Source organism: Saimiri boliviensis, chromosome 17 (genome assembly GCF_048565385.1).
Source record: "Saimiri boliviensis isolate mSaiBol1 chromosome 17, mSaiBol1.pri, whole genome shotgun sequence".
Lineage (NCBI taxonomy): Eukaryota > Metazoa > Chordata > Mammalia > Primates > Cebidae > Saimiri > Saimiri boliviensis.
Genome location: NC_133465.1, coordinates 62,242,305 through 62,256,178, shown reverse-complemented (window position 1 = coordinate 62,256,178; position 13,874 = coordinate 62,242,305). Strand labels below are relative to the sequence as shown.

General features: G+C 49.6%; 1 long non-coding RNA gene across 5 annotated transcripts in view; it reads left to right on the top strand.

The window, feature by feature from the left end:
- The first annotated feature begins 750 nt into the window (after positions 1-750).
- LOC104651993 (uncharacterized) overlaps positions 751-13,874 on the top strand; it is a 564,635-nt gene continuing 551,511 nt past the window's right edge. For all 5 annotated transcript variants that reach the window (XR_012514707.1, XR_012514709.1, XR_012514708.1 and 2 more), the window contains exon 1: positions 751-1,358. This is a non-coding gene — a long non-coding RNA (uncharacterized LOC104651993). The remainder of the gene's footprint in view (positions 1,359-13,874) is intronic.

The window sequence follows — 13,874 nt, the reverse complement described above, 5'->3', positions numbered from 1 at the left end:
TTGCTCCTTGTGCAAACTTCCCTTTGATAGTTTTGGATATCGATATCAAGTGTATGTGTCTATTTTAACCGGCCCATATGCATATCCTGTGATCCCAGGCATTCGCTCAATGTGGGACATCAGGCCAGCTGTGAACTTCGTTTAAAATTTCCTTTGTGTCGAATCATTCCCTAATGCTGTATCTCCCTTGAACTGCTAGATTAATGAAAATTCTGCACAACAGATAACTCTCAGAAAAGAGTGTTGCAAAACCAGATATAGGATGTCATTTGACTTGTTTAAAACGTTCTGTCTGAGGGGATTTGACTTGCTAATTTAAAAAGAATCTTAAAATTATGTACAGTTGATCCTTAGTATCCATGGGGGATTGGTTCCGGACCTCTCACCCCCAGAACTGGGGTCCAGCTGGGGTGGTCTGACTCCAGGACTACCAAGGTTTGTCATCCTGCGTGGCATTCGGGACTGGTGTGACCCGCCTTAGGCAGAAAGGCCAGAATAGACCTAGCAGCATTGACAATAGGACGGGAATCCCAGCTTTGTCTGTGAAGGAAGGGCGCAAAGGAGAACAGCTGTAGTGGGCAAACCCCGACCGTTTCCACCCATGTTCAGCTTTTGTCCGGACTGCGACAGAACTACCAGAACTACGACTCCCAGGAAGCCGTTCGGCTCCCCCGCCCCCTCCCCGCCTACCCCGCTCCGCCCCGCCCCTTCGCGGGCACGCTTGGTATATAAGGACCGAATGGCCCAGCCGGCTGCAGAGCGCGCAAGTGGCGCGCGGTGTGGCGCTGACGCCTGGGAACGCAGCCGCCGCAGCTGGCTTTGGCCGCTCTAAGCTTCTCCCCAAGGACCTTCTGCAAGGCAGGCGCCCACCGTAAGCCTCCCGGGCCTTGTGAACCTGCAAACCCAAGGGCTAGAGACGATCTGCCTTCGGCGCTTTCCGGCTTGGCAGAGGGGTTTTCCTGGCGGGGATCTTTGGTTCGCGCTGGTGACGCGCGGGGAAGAAAGGCGAGAAGCGGCGTCCGGGCTGGTGCTGTCCCAGCGCGAGGAGGCGGGATGCGCTCACGGGGTCCGCGGGGCGCCCGGTCCCCGCCAGCGTCGCGCGCCCACCCCGGGGGACGGGAATGCGGCCGCTTGGGGAATCCCCCCCCCCGCCCCGCGGCCTCAGCGAGTCTGGAGCGCAGAGAACAGGGGTTGGCGGCGAACTGGCCTCGGATGGAAAGTGGGGAATGGGGTGGGGGGCTGCGGACCCCTTAACGTGGATTACTTGGTGTGTATCAGCTGGGCTCAGAAGACTCATGGCCTCCTCTCCGTCCGTGGACTGACTCGTTCTACTTAACAGCTGAGGCGCCAAGCTGGAGGTAAGTTTCCCTGCGGTTCGGGGAAGGGATCTGATTTGACTTTCTTTTCTTTCTTTCCTTTTTTCCTCCGCGTCGTTTTCCGAAGGGCTGGAGATTCTGGGTTGGAATTTTTGTTCTTGGAATTGACATCTTTTCGGAGGTCATTTTAGTCACTCCTCTGCCCCAGGCGGAGCGGAATCTCCTGGGACACGGTGGCCAGCGACCACCCCATCCTAGGCGTTCTCGGTCGTCGTCCTTCAGCCTCCAGCGCTGCCGAGCCTTGGCTGCCTGGAGGGACCGAGCCTCCGCTGGGGGAGATGCCCCCGCGTGCCCGGCGCACCCGCTCGGCCCCTTGCACTCGCCTTAACGCCTGGTCTCCCGCGAGGCTCCGTTACTTCGGGAGCGGTGCCGCCTCCGCGAGCTCCTGGCGTCCGCCCACTGGCGATCCGGGACGCTGCTGGGGCGCAGCGCTTGGAGAACGCGACGCAGCGGAGCCTCTCTCACCATTGAGGCTGGGGGGTGGGCGGGGGCGTTTGGAGAGCGGCTTTTCCGCAAGGACTGGGCCACCCGTTGGGCGGACGCGGGGATGCGTTTGGCCAGGGTGTGGACGGGCTTTCTAAATGGGTGGGAGGTGGCAGGAATTCAGTCCAGTGTGCCCACCCGCCATCTCCCCTTTCTGGCGCAACTTGCTAGTGGAAGTGGTTTCTTGGCCAGGGTGGGGAGAGGGCTTAAGTTTTGAGTCCAGAACTGAAAGCAAACCGCTTCTGTATCCATAGCTTCCTCCTTCGGTTTTTTTGTTTGTTTGTTTGTTTTTGTTTTTGTTTTTTTTGTGTGTGTGTGCACGTGTGTCTGCCCTGTTTGGGGGCAGCGCAGTGCCTGTCACAGAGTAGGCCCTGAATAGATGTTTGTTGAATGAATGACTGAGTGACTCCGCCCTTGGTGTGTAGATTAACCAGGGTCCTTCCTCCTGTTCCTTCTCCCTTCTTGGTATTTGTCCTCAACTCCGGGACCTATCCAGGTTTCCTGGGGATGCTTTCGAAGATGTGGGATTCCCTCCTCCGCCCCTCAGCCCTCTCCTGTAGCCTGTAGGTTCTCATTTAGAACCTGCCTGTGAACCCTTTCTCACCCAGCAGTTCCTTCTTCATAGAAATCTAGAGGCTGTCAGGGATCGCTCTTGATCAATGCTCAGGGTCCCAGTGTCTCCAGTAAGCACCTGCTCCAGGAGCAACAGAAGGTAGAGCAGCTCTGGAAGAAGAAAAGGCAGCGCTTAGTGGCACGACCCCCTGCCCTGGGCGCTGGGGCCCTCGGTGCTCCTGGCCCCATGCAGGTCCTGGAACTGCCCAGGTTGGCACAGCACCTTCCCTGAGGCCCTTCCCCACCCCGTGACCCCACCCCAGTTCTGTGCTCAGACTGACTCCCGGAGAGGAAAGGTTGAAACTGTCAGGCCAACTGATAACCAGCCCCACCACCTCTCCTCCCTGTCTGATTTTAAAAAGTAATCCATGCTCTCTTTCTTTTATGGAAAACTACGCAAAAGTGCCCAAAGTAGGAAAAAATATCCAATTCACACAGTAATGCAGGCAATTTGATGTATTTCCTCACTGGTGAAATCCTGCAATATATACTTAGAGCTTTTTCCCCTGCCCCTTTTTCGTGCAATTTTATTTGAACATTTCCCCCACGTCATCACTGCACATTCTGCTGTGGACATTGACTCATCTTTTGCTTGACAATTTCCCTATTGTTGGACACTGAGTTGTTTACAATTTTTTACCCTTGGAAGTAATATAGTAAGCATCTTTTGTAAGTAAAGATTTGTCCACATTTCAGATTATTTCCTTTGGAAATTCTCAGAAATTGCTACATTTGCTTTCAGTTAGAGTCATGTCTAAAGCAAAGGAAAAACTCTGTTTCTACACGAGGGACACAGAGTGAATGGCTGTGAGCAAATGAAGTGTTTTGTTTTCTCTTTGTATCAAAGAGTTGATTGGCATTGGTATGAGAATTAATTTAAAATTTGCCCTTGGGATTATGATGTAAATTTTTTTTAGCAATACCGTAAAGTAAGATATATCAGGCCGCTAAATTTAACATGCTATCTTTTAAAAAATATTAAAACTTTTGATTTTGATGGAAATGTCGATTTACAGGAGTTGCAAAAAAATAATGCCTAGGGAGTTCCACTTTCTCCTCTACCTCGCTTCCCCAAATGTTGACATCTGACATATCTATGGTGCAATGATCAGACCTGGGACACTGGCATTGACACGGTACTTTTAACAAATCTACAGGCTTCATTCAAATTTCTCCATTTGTCCCACTCACGTCCTTTTTCTGGCCCAGGGTCCAGTTTGGGATCCTGTAATGGGGACTTGTAAAAAGTGGAGAACCAAGAGGGGTACAGAAGACAATCTCTGTTCAGGAGGAGGTTTGAAATTGGGACGTGATTTCCATTTTCCTCCCCAGGTGAATTTCCCCCTCCTCTACTGACAATAGCAGAGCCATATCAGGCATCTAGGGCTTATGGGAGCCTGCCCATATGTGGGGAAAGCATCTCCGTGTACCCCCTCCCTCCTTTCCTCTTCCCACACCTACAGTGGCAGTGTGTCATTGAGTGAAAATGGGGTTATTACCCAGTCTACCCTGACACGTCTTCTGGGGAGTAGACAGCTGCCATCCGGTGTGCGTGAGAGCAAGCTGCTGAGCCGCTGAATCCACGGTTGACAAGTACACCGTGCAATGCCTGTGCGGGTGACTCATGCCGACTGGAGTAGCAGGTGTGTCAGGAGCTAAGCGTGCAGACCCAGCAGGTACAGCATTTCCTGGTGATCTGGGCAGATTGGAAAGAACACGGATTTCTGCTCTGAACTAAGAATGGATTTAGGGTATTGTTAAGCAATTTTGGGCTAGGAAGTGATTCTCCTTTTCTTTAGGGGACTTTCTTCCAAGAGAAGATTTGGGGTGAGGAGAGCCTGCCCAAAAGGGTTTTGGGAGGTGGCTGATGAGGATGCAGGCTAACCCAGGTTCTTTGCCTAAGAGTCCACTTATGTGAATTTGAAGAAACCCAAGAGGCTCTTCTTTTTGCCTTATAATAAAGAGGCTGCATGGTCAGCCAGTAATGCACACGTGAATTGAGTCCGTCTGCTTTGAGTATCACTGTGTCTTTTCTGACTTGGAGTGGTTGCCTGCATTGAGCAAAGGCGATGTTTGTTTGGGGTAAGGAAGTTTTGAGGTTACTGAAATCCCAACAAAACAGACTTCTTTGCCCAGATAGGGTTTCCGTGTTACTGTTAGGGTCTGGTTGCCTAGACTTGATTTTTCTTTTCCTTTTTGAAATACTCCCAACTTTCCTGTTGTAGCTTTATAACTTGTAAACCGAAGAATATTCACGTCTTTCTCTCTGTGACCTGGCACAGACATTTTCTGTAACTAGCCAGCTCCAGTGAGGATCATAACAGGAAGTCTTGCGGGGAGAGGGGTTGGGGGTGTTGGGACTAAACATTCTGGAAGGCGCCTCTGTCTACACCTGCCCGTCCCTGTCCTCAGTGTCTCCTGGTGGGTCCTCCCTTCTCAGAAGCTGCAGCTTGTCCCAGGATCCACTCCAGGGCAGTGCAGACTGTTCACTTTGGGACTGCCCCACCTGTCCCCTGGTATTCAAATTCTGGTTTGCGTAAGAATGAATTGCTTTTTAAAAATGAATATTCTTGTGTGTGTGTGTGTGTGTGAGAGAGAGAGAGAAAGAGAGAAAGAGAGAGAGAGAGAGAGAGAGAGAGAGAGAAAGAGAGATGTTTTGCTCTTGTCTCCCAGGCTAGAGAGTAATGGCGTGATTTTGGCTCACTGCAATCTCCACCTTTCTAGTTCAAGAGATTCTCCTGCCTCAGCCTCCCAAGTAGCTAGAATTACAGGCAGGTACCACCATGCCTGGCTAATTATTTTGTATTTCGAGTAGAGATGGGGTTTCACCATGTTGGCCAGGCTGGTCTCGAACTGCTGACCTCGTGATCTGTCCGCCTCAGCCTCCCAAAGTGCTGGAATTACAGGTGTGAGCCACCGTGCCTGGCTAAAAATGAATGTTCTTAGCAGCCACCCCCGTCCCTCCCCTCACCTTTAATGCTTGTGGGGCTGTATTTTCAACAAGCTACTCAGGCCGTTCTGACACAGAAACTTTAAAGAAACAGGAAGTTGACTGACTGCTTGGCTAGATAAAGCCTCAATTGAGCCTTTTCCCACTAATGCTTACCCAACTACAGTGCTTTTTTTTTTTTTTCCACCTCCTCTAGGAAGTCTTTCTGGTTTACCTCCACTGGTCTGGGTCCCCACGTGTACGTATTTGGTTTGTTGGTACCGTTTTTTACATAGAAGCCTTGAAATCAGATGCCCTTTCTATTTGGTTTAGACAGGAGTGGCTGCATTTGGGTGAATGATAAAGGAACTACAGTTCTGAGTGTCTTCTCCCCTCCTGTAGGCAAGGTCCTTGGGAGCCTGGAATGTGTCCCTGATCGGGCAGCATCCTAGTGCATGTGTGTGTGTGCTCACACAGACCACTGCCACTTCTGTCTCTGGCCACCGTAGTTCTAGATGATGTCACTGTCGTCGTGGAGCTGGTTGGGGTCCTCCACACCAAGTTAGCATCCCCTGTTTACATGATAGATGCACCCAGCTCACTTCACAAGAGAACAGGAATGATCCTGGATGAATTTCTTACCTTTCAACTGTGCCATTGGTGAAGGATACCCTGTTCAAAGTCAGCTGGGTGCTCCTGCTTTACAGATGAGGCCTGTGCCTGGATAAACATCTGCACAAAACCAATCTTGGTTGATCATGTGATATCCAAAAGGCCCCAAGGAATCGTGCAACCTAGAAGAATGCTGAAGTGGCAAGTTTCTGCCCAAGAATTCTTTCTGTAACGTGACTCATCATCACCTCCTCCCATATTTGGTTTGTTGGTACAGGTTTTTGCATGGACGTCTGGAAACCAGGTGCCTTTGTGTGTGATTAAACAGATGTGGTTTCATCTGGGGGTGTGATCAAGGGACTGCAGTTCTGGAGCTCCAGAAATCAACCAGACCTTCCAACTCCCAGGTCTGTGAGGCTCCCCCACGGTTTGGAAGATGCCGACTGTTAGGGTCTCATTTTAATGGTTTACAGACTTCTTTCCTTTGCTTCAAAAGTGGCCATTTTAGCAATTTACTTCTTGTTGTGAGTTGTTGACCAGGAAAGACCATGCCTGCCCCCCAGTAGTCCCTTCTGATGATTGAGTCGGGATTTCAGGGCATGCTTTTTGAGCAAGCCATGGAGTATTCCTTCTCTAATGATGGATGTATTTCCAGCTATTTGCCTATAGACTTCTTCTCACCTTAATTCTGCAAATATCGAGTGCCTACTGGATGCTTTTTAAGGCGTTGGCACAGCCTCTTGGGTTCTTCAGCATTGAGTTCTAGTGGTCTTTGGGGCCCATTGAGAGCTGATTTGGAGATTTAGCAGCCTGTGTGGAAGTGGGGGCACTTCACAAAGTGACAGGAAGGTGTCTGCGATGCTGGCCTTTGGGACAATTTCACTATGTGAGTAAAACCCTCATTGAGCTGTAAGTGTCAATGATGGTTTCTACAGTTATGCCTTAACTACTTGAAAACTTTTAACCGTTTTTCCTTTTTTTTATTTTTTTTTTTTTTTTGAGGTAGAGTCCTGCTATGTTGCCCAGGCTGGAGTGCAGTGCTGTGATCTTAGCTCACTGTAGCCTCCATCTCCTGGGTTTAAGCATCCTCCCGCTTCAGCCTCCTCAGTAGCTGGGATCACAGGCACTCACCATCATGCCCAGCTTGTTTTTGTATTTTTTGTAGAGATGAGATTTCGCCATGTTTCCTAGACTGGTCTTGAACTCCTGAGCTCAAGCGATCCACCAGCCTCAGCCTCCCAAGGTGCTGGGATTATAGGCGTGAGCCACCGTCTGCCCAACCCGCCTTCCTATCTTTTATAGCATCTATACCATTTCACATCCCCACCAATGGTACACAAAAGTTCCATTTTCTTGCCAAGACTTATTTTTTTTTTTTTTGTTATTTTTTGCTTTTGCTTTGAGAATAGCCATCCTAACGTGTGAAGTGATTTTTCCTTTAAGAAAGTCACCTTCCCGAAAAGTGAAGTGCTCGGGAAAGTGAAGGAGCAGCCAGGTTGGTGGGGGTGGTGCTCAGATCTACTACAAGCAGTTTTTCTAAATGAGAAGGTTTGTTGACTTCGTTGGCCCTGATTCTCTGAATCAGAGTTCTCCAATTGCTTTTGTCCCCATATCTCATCTGATAATACCTTCAACCTGGTGAAATGGTCAGGTGTCATCGTGTTTTACAGGAGGGGCATTAAAGCACCAGCCAGTGAAATGATGGTTCCCCCTGCAGAGGAACCCTTGCCCTCTGACTCCTAATCTGGCACGCATTGTAAAAAGCGAGTGTTTTGGAAGTGTCGGTGTAGAGACAGAGGGTCTGGAGGATTCAGATCGGACTCACTGTTTAGGAAAATTGTAGAGTGAATTCTCTGCTGCTTGCCCTGCAGGGTCACACTTTCATATATAAAGTTTGCTGGAAGTGGGCATTTTTTTTAAAAGTAGAGAACACTTTTCTGCACAGTTTGAGCTGCTTAAAACGTTTGAACCAGCCTGACCAACATGGAGAAACTTCATCTCTACTAGAAATGCAACATCAGCCGGGCGTGGTGGCGCATGCCTGTAATCCTAGCTACTTGGGAGGCTGAGGCAGGAGAATCACCTGAACCCAAGCCAAGATCACACCACTGCACTCCAGCCTGGGCAACAAGAGTGAAGTTAAGTCTCAAAAAAAAAAAAAAAAAAAAAAAAGAAAGGTGCCTTTTGAGCATGATGGTGGATGTCAGAGTTCGGTGGCAGCTTCCGAGGGGAACTGGGGTGTGTGGCTGGGTGAAGATGATCACCTCCCTTCTGTGGTGTAAATCCCCAGGCTGAGTCTGAGCCCCCAAGGCTGCTGTCAGTTCTGGTTTGTGACTGGTTCCCCCATGCCACATGTGCATGTCCAGCTGCTGGGGAATTAGGCGTTTGCAGTAAGTGATTTTGTTGGCCCTGGAGGACAGATGGTGGACAGGGTTTGATCTCAGCCTCTGCGGGGCTCTACCCACTCCCAGCGTCTGTACCTTCCCTGCATGGGGCAGGAAAGTGGCCTTGTCACCTCGGAGCTACCGTAAATGTGGCTCTTTTCCATGTTTATTTTTTCGCAGTGATATTTCTTTTAATTTTTAAAATTAAGCAGTGGCTGGGTACGGTGGCTCACTCCTGTAATCCCAGCACTTTGGGAGGCCAAGGTGGGAGGATTGCTGGAGCCCTAGATCAAGGCTGCAGTGAGCTATGATTATCCTGCTGTGCTCCAGCCTGGGTGACAGAGCAAGACCCTGTCTCTAAACAAAGAATGAAAAAAGAATTAAACATCAAGAAGCAAAGCTGTTGTTTCTGAAGTTGGGGTGATAGAACAGGGTCTCCCCTGCCTGGAGGCTTTCTTCTGTCTTGGAAGAGTGGGGGTGCCCTCCCCATGACCCCGTCTCCATGACTCCTGACTGTGATTCCCCCTCCTCTGGCTTCAGACCAGACTTCTTTAGAGGACCCAGGACTAAGCTGAGGGAGGTTTTTCTGAACCTCAGGGAATCTGTGGCCACGGGCAAGCCAGCGGGAAATTTAGGTGTTTGGGTTTTTCATTAAATTTCTAAGTGGAAACCAGGACTGTGGTTAAGCAAGGAGCCGAGGTGGTCTGCGCGTTCCACGCTGACTGCTGGGCTGTTTGTCCTTTCCTGGAATTGCTTTCCTCGTCACCTTCGCCTTCCTCTTTTTCTGCTGTCCCCCTCCCCTGCTCACACCGTTGCAATTGAACCTGAAAGGTTTCTCAAACCTTTCCCTGAGCCCTTATCATCCCGGGCATCTGTTCATCAGGCACCGACTTGGAGGGAAGATGCCCACGTGGCTGCATTCAAGATTCACCGGTCAAACTGGCCGTTGGGTGATGTTGCTTGTCCCCCAATAATGACCCGGCCCAGTGGCTCAATTCCTTGTACCCATTCCGTGTCAGGATTCAACAGATACGATCCTAGTGTTAGTCCATTCTCACGCTGCTGTTAAAAAAATACCTGAGACTGGGTAATTTGTAAAGAAAAGAGATTTAATGGACTCACAGTTTCACATAGCTGGGGAGGCCTTGCAATCAGGGCAGAAGGAAATAAAGAGCAAGTCACATCTTACGTGGCGGTAGGGAAGAGAGAACTTGTGCAGGGGAACTCCCGTTTATAAAACCGTCAGATCTCATAAGACTTATTGACTATCATCATGAGGACAGCATGGGAAAGACCCACTCCCATGATTCAATTACCTTTCACTTGGTCCCTCCCATGACACGTGGGAATTGTGGGAGCTGTGATTCAAGATGAGATTTGGGTGGGGACGCAAACAAACCATATCAGTTTCCAACCAGCCACTGCTGCCTGTCAGCAGGGCAATGTCCAGAAAGAGGCAGCCTTACAGCAGGCTCAGAGAATGTGTTACCAGAGTCTGTGCTTCCCTTAATCTCGGAGTCCTGGGACGTTATGATCTCCAGAATAGAGGCTTGGAGGCATGAAGGAATACCCCGAAGGTCTCATAGCTTTGGAGGATGGAGGTATAGTTCAAAATCAGGTCTTGGCCCAGGCCCATCACTGGGCCCCTGTCCTGCCCCAGTGCCAAGTATTTATATGACTTAGCACAGGTCCCTGGGCCTCTGTCTTTGGGCCCAATTCCTCATCCAGAAAAGGAAGAATATTTTTAGTTGGAGGTTACAGAGAAACCAACTGTATCTAGTTTAAAACAATGAATGTTTTGGTTGTTCACATAACTGAGAAGTGTGGGGGGTGTGCTTTTGGGGTGATTTGTTGGCTCGGTCTCCCTGTCTTTTCATTCTCTCCCCTTCCGTATACAGTTTCATTCTCAAGTTTACTTTCCTTATCTGGGCAGACCTCCTGCCTCAACAGATCCAGAGGGAGAGAATGGCTCTGTGATGGCCTTCCTAAGTGCTGACCCTGCAGCCATGCTCACCCCTGGATCCACACCTGTGACCGGGAACCGCTGCCTGGTGATGGGGGAGACACACTGATGGGCTCTCTCCTGATCACATGCTTGGCTCTGTTGCCAGGAGACAGCTTCCCTCCCCAGATACACCAAGATTCTGCAAATGGATATTAGGGTCCTTGGGGAGCACCGGTACGTGCAGGCGATACCACCAATTGTTCACTATGAATGAATTGGACTCCTGGGATAATAAACCAGGACTTGTGCTTTTGGGGGTAGTGAATTAGTTTTGTTTACCTGGGTATAACTGGTATCTTAGGAGGGTGCTGGGGGCATGTTAATGCTTAGTAGAAGTTGACAAAGGGGACCTCAAAAGTTCTTTCCTCCTTGGAATCTCTGAACCTGAGAGTCTATTCTCGCATGGGACATCATCTTGTTTCATCAGGGAGCTGGAAGTTTGACTCCTGGGTTGCTAAATCTAGCCTTGTAGTTGATTTTCCGTGACTGGGTTCTCAATGACCCGCATGAAGAGTTGTTACTGGAATAAAAACTGGACTCTTGGAATGGCACCTGTTGCCTGAGATTTCACCAAAGAAAGGGAAACACGTGCCCTAGTTCTGAGCATCTCTAGACTAATGGTGTTGCTCCCAGTCTCCCTTGGGAGGCAAGTTCTGTTCTTCTCCTGCTCTGAAAAGCCTGATGATGGGAGCTGGGGGAAATGGATTTGTGCAGACTTCTCGCCGGGCCTCTGCGTTTGGCAGCCACGTGGGGAAGACTGAGAACGCTGGGAGGCCAGACAGAGAGCTCGTCCAGACGCAGCCACACAAGTGGATTTATGCAGAGGGCTCCATTGTGTTCACACATTCATGTGCCAACTTGGAAGCAGATTTTCTGGGTGCTCCATGTTTGAGAGACAGCTTTGATCTCCAAGCTGTTGAGCTCAGGGTGGGAGACTCTATTTTGCTTACTTTGTTTGCACGTTACACAGGTAGGCTTTGTTTGAGGAGCAGTGACTCACGCTCATGGGTTGTGTGAGCTTTGAAAGGAAGCCATGCGGCCCTGGCAGGTGCTCTCAGCTGTCCTTGTTTGCCATTGTCAGGAAAAAATTCTTATTGTCATGGCGACAGGTTTTTTTCTATCTAAAGCTTGAGTATGAATAACCTTTTTTGGTAGGTGATGAAGTGGGAAAAGAGGGGATGATTATCATGTATTAAAGGTGCCATCCATCCCATGGAAGTGTAGTTACTGTTGCCTCATTTAACAGATGAGGATGCTGAGGCTCCCAGAGCTTACGTCACTTGTTCTAAGTTACCCTGCTGGTCTGAGGCAGAGCTGGAACTTGATCTGATTCCAGTTGGGTATGTGACTGCATCCATACAGCCTTTAGCTGCAGGCTGGATCCCATTTCTCTTGGAAAGCACTAGAAGTCACAGATCAAATGGTTTTCACATTGTTTATTTATTTATTTAGAGACAGGGTCTTACTCTGTCACCCAGGCTGGTGTGCAGTGGCCTGATCATGGCTCACTGTAGCCCCAACCTCCGGGGCTCAAGCGATCTTCCTTTCTCAGCCTCCCGAGTGGCTGGGACTACAGGCATACACTACCACATCTGGCTAATTTTTTTATTTTTTTATTTTTATTTTTTTTGTAGAGACAAGGTCTCACTCTGTTACCCAGGCTGCTTCATGAACTCCTGGGCTTAAGCAATCCTCCTGTCTCCACCTCCCAAAGTGCTGGGGTCATAGGCGTGAGCCACCATGCCTGTCCTCATAATGCATCTGTAGCTATGATTCATCCTTCACTTCTTCCTCCTAGTAATCCACTGACAGCTTTAAAAGAGTGCTTCTGGCCAGGCGTGGTGGCTCAAGCCTGTAATCCCAGCACTTTGGGAGGCCGAGGCGAGTGGATCACGAGGTCAAGAGATCGAGACCATCCTGGTCAACATGGTGAAACCCCATCTCTACTAAAAATACAAAACACTAGCTGGGCATGGTGGCGCGTGCCTGTAATCCCAGCTACTCAGGAGGTTGAGGCAGGAGAATTGCCTGAGCCCAGGAGGCAGAGGTTGCAGTGAGCCGAGATCGCGCCATTGCACTCCAGCCTGGGTAACAAGAGCGAAACTCCGTCTCAAAAAACAACAACAACAACAACAAAAACCAGTGCTTCTCCTTCCCTCTGCTTATAGAGGTGAGACCTGCATTCTTTCAGGAGTGTAGCTGGAAATAGATGACTCCCTTCCCTCCAGATGGGGCAAGGTAATTAATACTAAGACCAGTTGAGAGGTTGGTTGACTAGAATTTTCTGTGATGAGAAACTCTCATTAAGTGCTCCACAGGGTCTGGGCTTTTCCTCCAGTTCTGCCTCTACTCTCCTGCTGTCCTCAGGTTTCTCTCTGCAGAGGTAAAATCTGGTTTAGAGAGCTAGAATGGATGGCACATCATTTCCTGACTGGCAGGCAGGAGGGCCAGGGTCCAGATGTAGGTCTGTTTGTCCTTTTGCCCACAGTATTGTCCTGATGGTATTTGCTTAGGAGACTTGCGTGTTCAAAGCATGCACCAGCATCATGGATTCCTCTATTGCTGAAATCCCATGAAGGGTGCTGAGTCCAGGGCATGCTTAGTTGAATTTCCATCTCATTTTCCACCTGGGATCATTGTGGGGTGGAGGGAAGGGGTGTCCCAGCATCCTTGATGAAGAAGGTGTTTGAGATTGTCTGCACAGTGTGACAGCAGAAAAAGAGAAGGATCCGTTACCAAGGTATTCACTGGAAATGTTGAGTTTGAGGGTGCGGGAACTTTCAGTTACCAGGAAACTGCCGTGCATACCTTATTCCGGGAGCTCAAAGTTGAGTTTTCAGGGCAGACCTGTTGGTAGGCTCATTTTTCGGATATTATGCCTGGAAAGCAGGAGGCTGCCCCGGGCTGTACCTATGTCACCTTCCAATGGTGTGGGGGCCCTGTGAGAAAGCCTTGCCCCACCTGAGCTGCACACCCATCAGTTGCCATGCCCTCTGTCCTTTGCACAAAGAACCTCTTAATTGACATGATTGGGAGGGTAGTGAATGACGTCCCTGTGTGACCTTGAGGTTGGGGGGATGGGAGGATGGGAGCTGGTACAGGTTTCATTCGCTGGACTAGGTAAACGGAGTCTTCGATTCCTCCTTCCACATATTTCCCTCCCCTTCTTGGCTTAAACCTTGTGTCCGTCTTAAAGACGTGGACTGGCTCCTTGGTTCTATCTGCTTAGGCTGTGGTGGCATCTCTGCTCTGAAGTGGCTGGATTGAATTGAGGAAGGCCCAATTTCCCTTTTGACGTTTTTTTCTCGGAAGCGTGGAACCTGGGCTCTGGTTTCCATTGGCTTCAGTGAGATGACCTATGTGAAAGCGTGTGTCTACTCTGCTGTGCAGTGCAAATCTGATGAATAACCAGCCCAGGCATCTCTGTTAGCTCAAGTGGGCAGACAGGAGCGCAGTGGGGGCAGAGCAGTGGT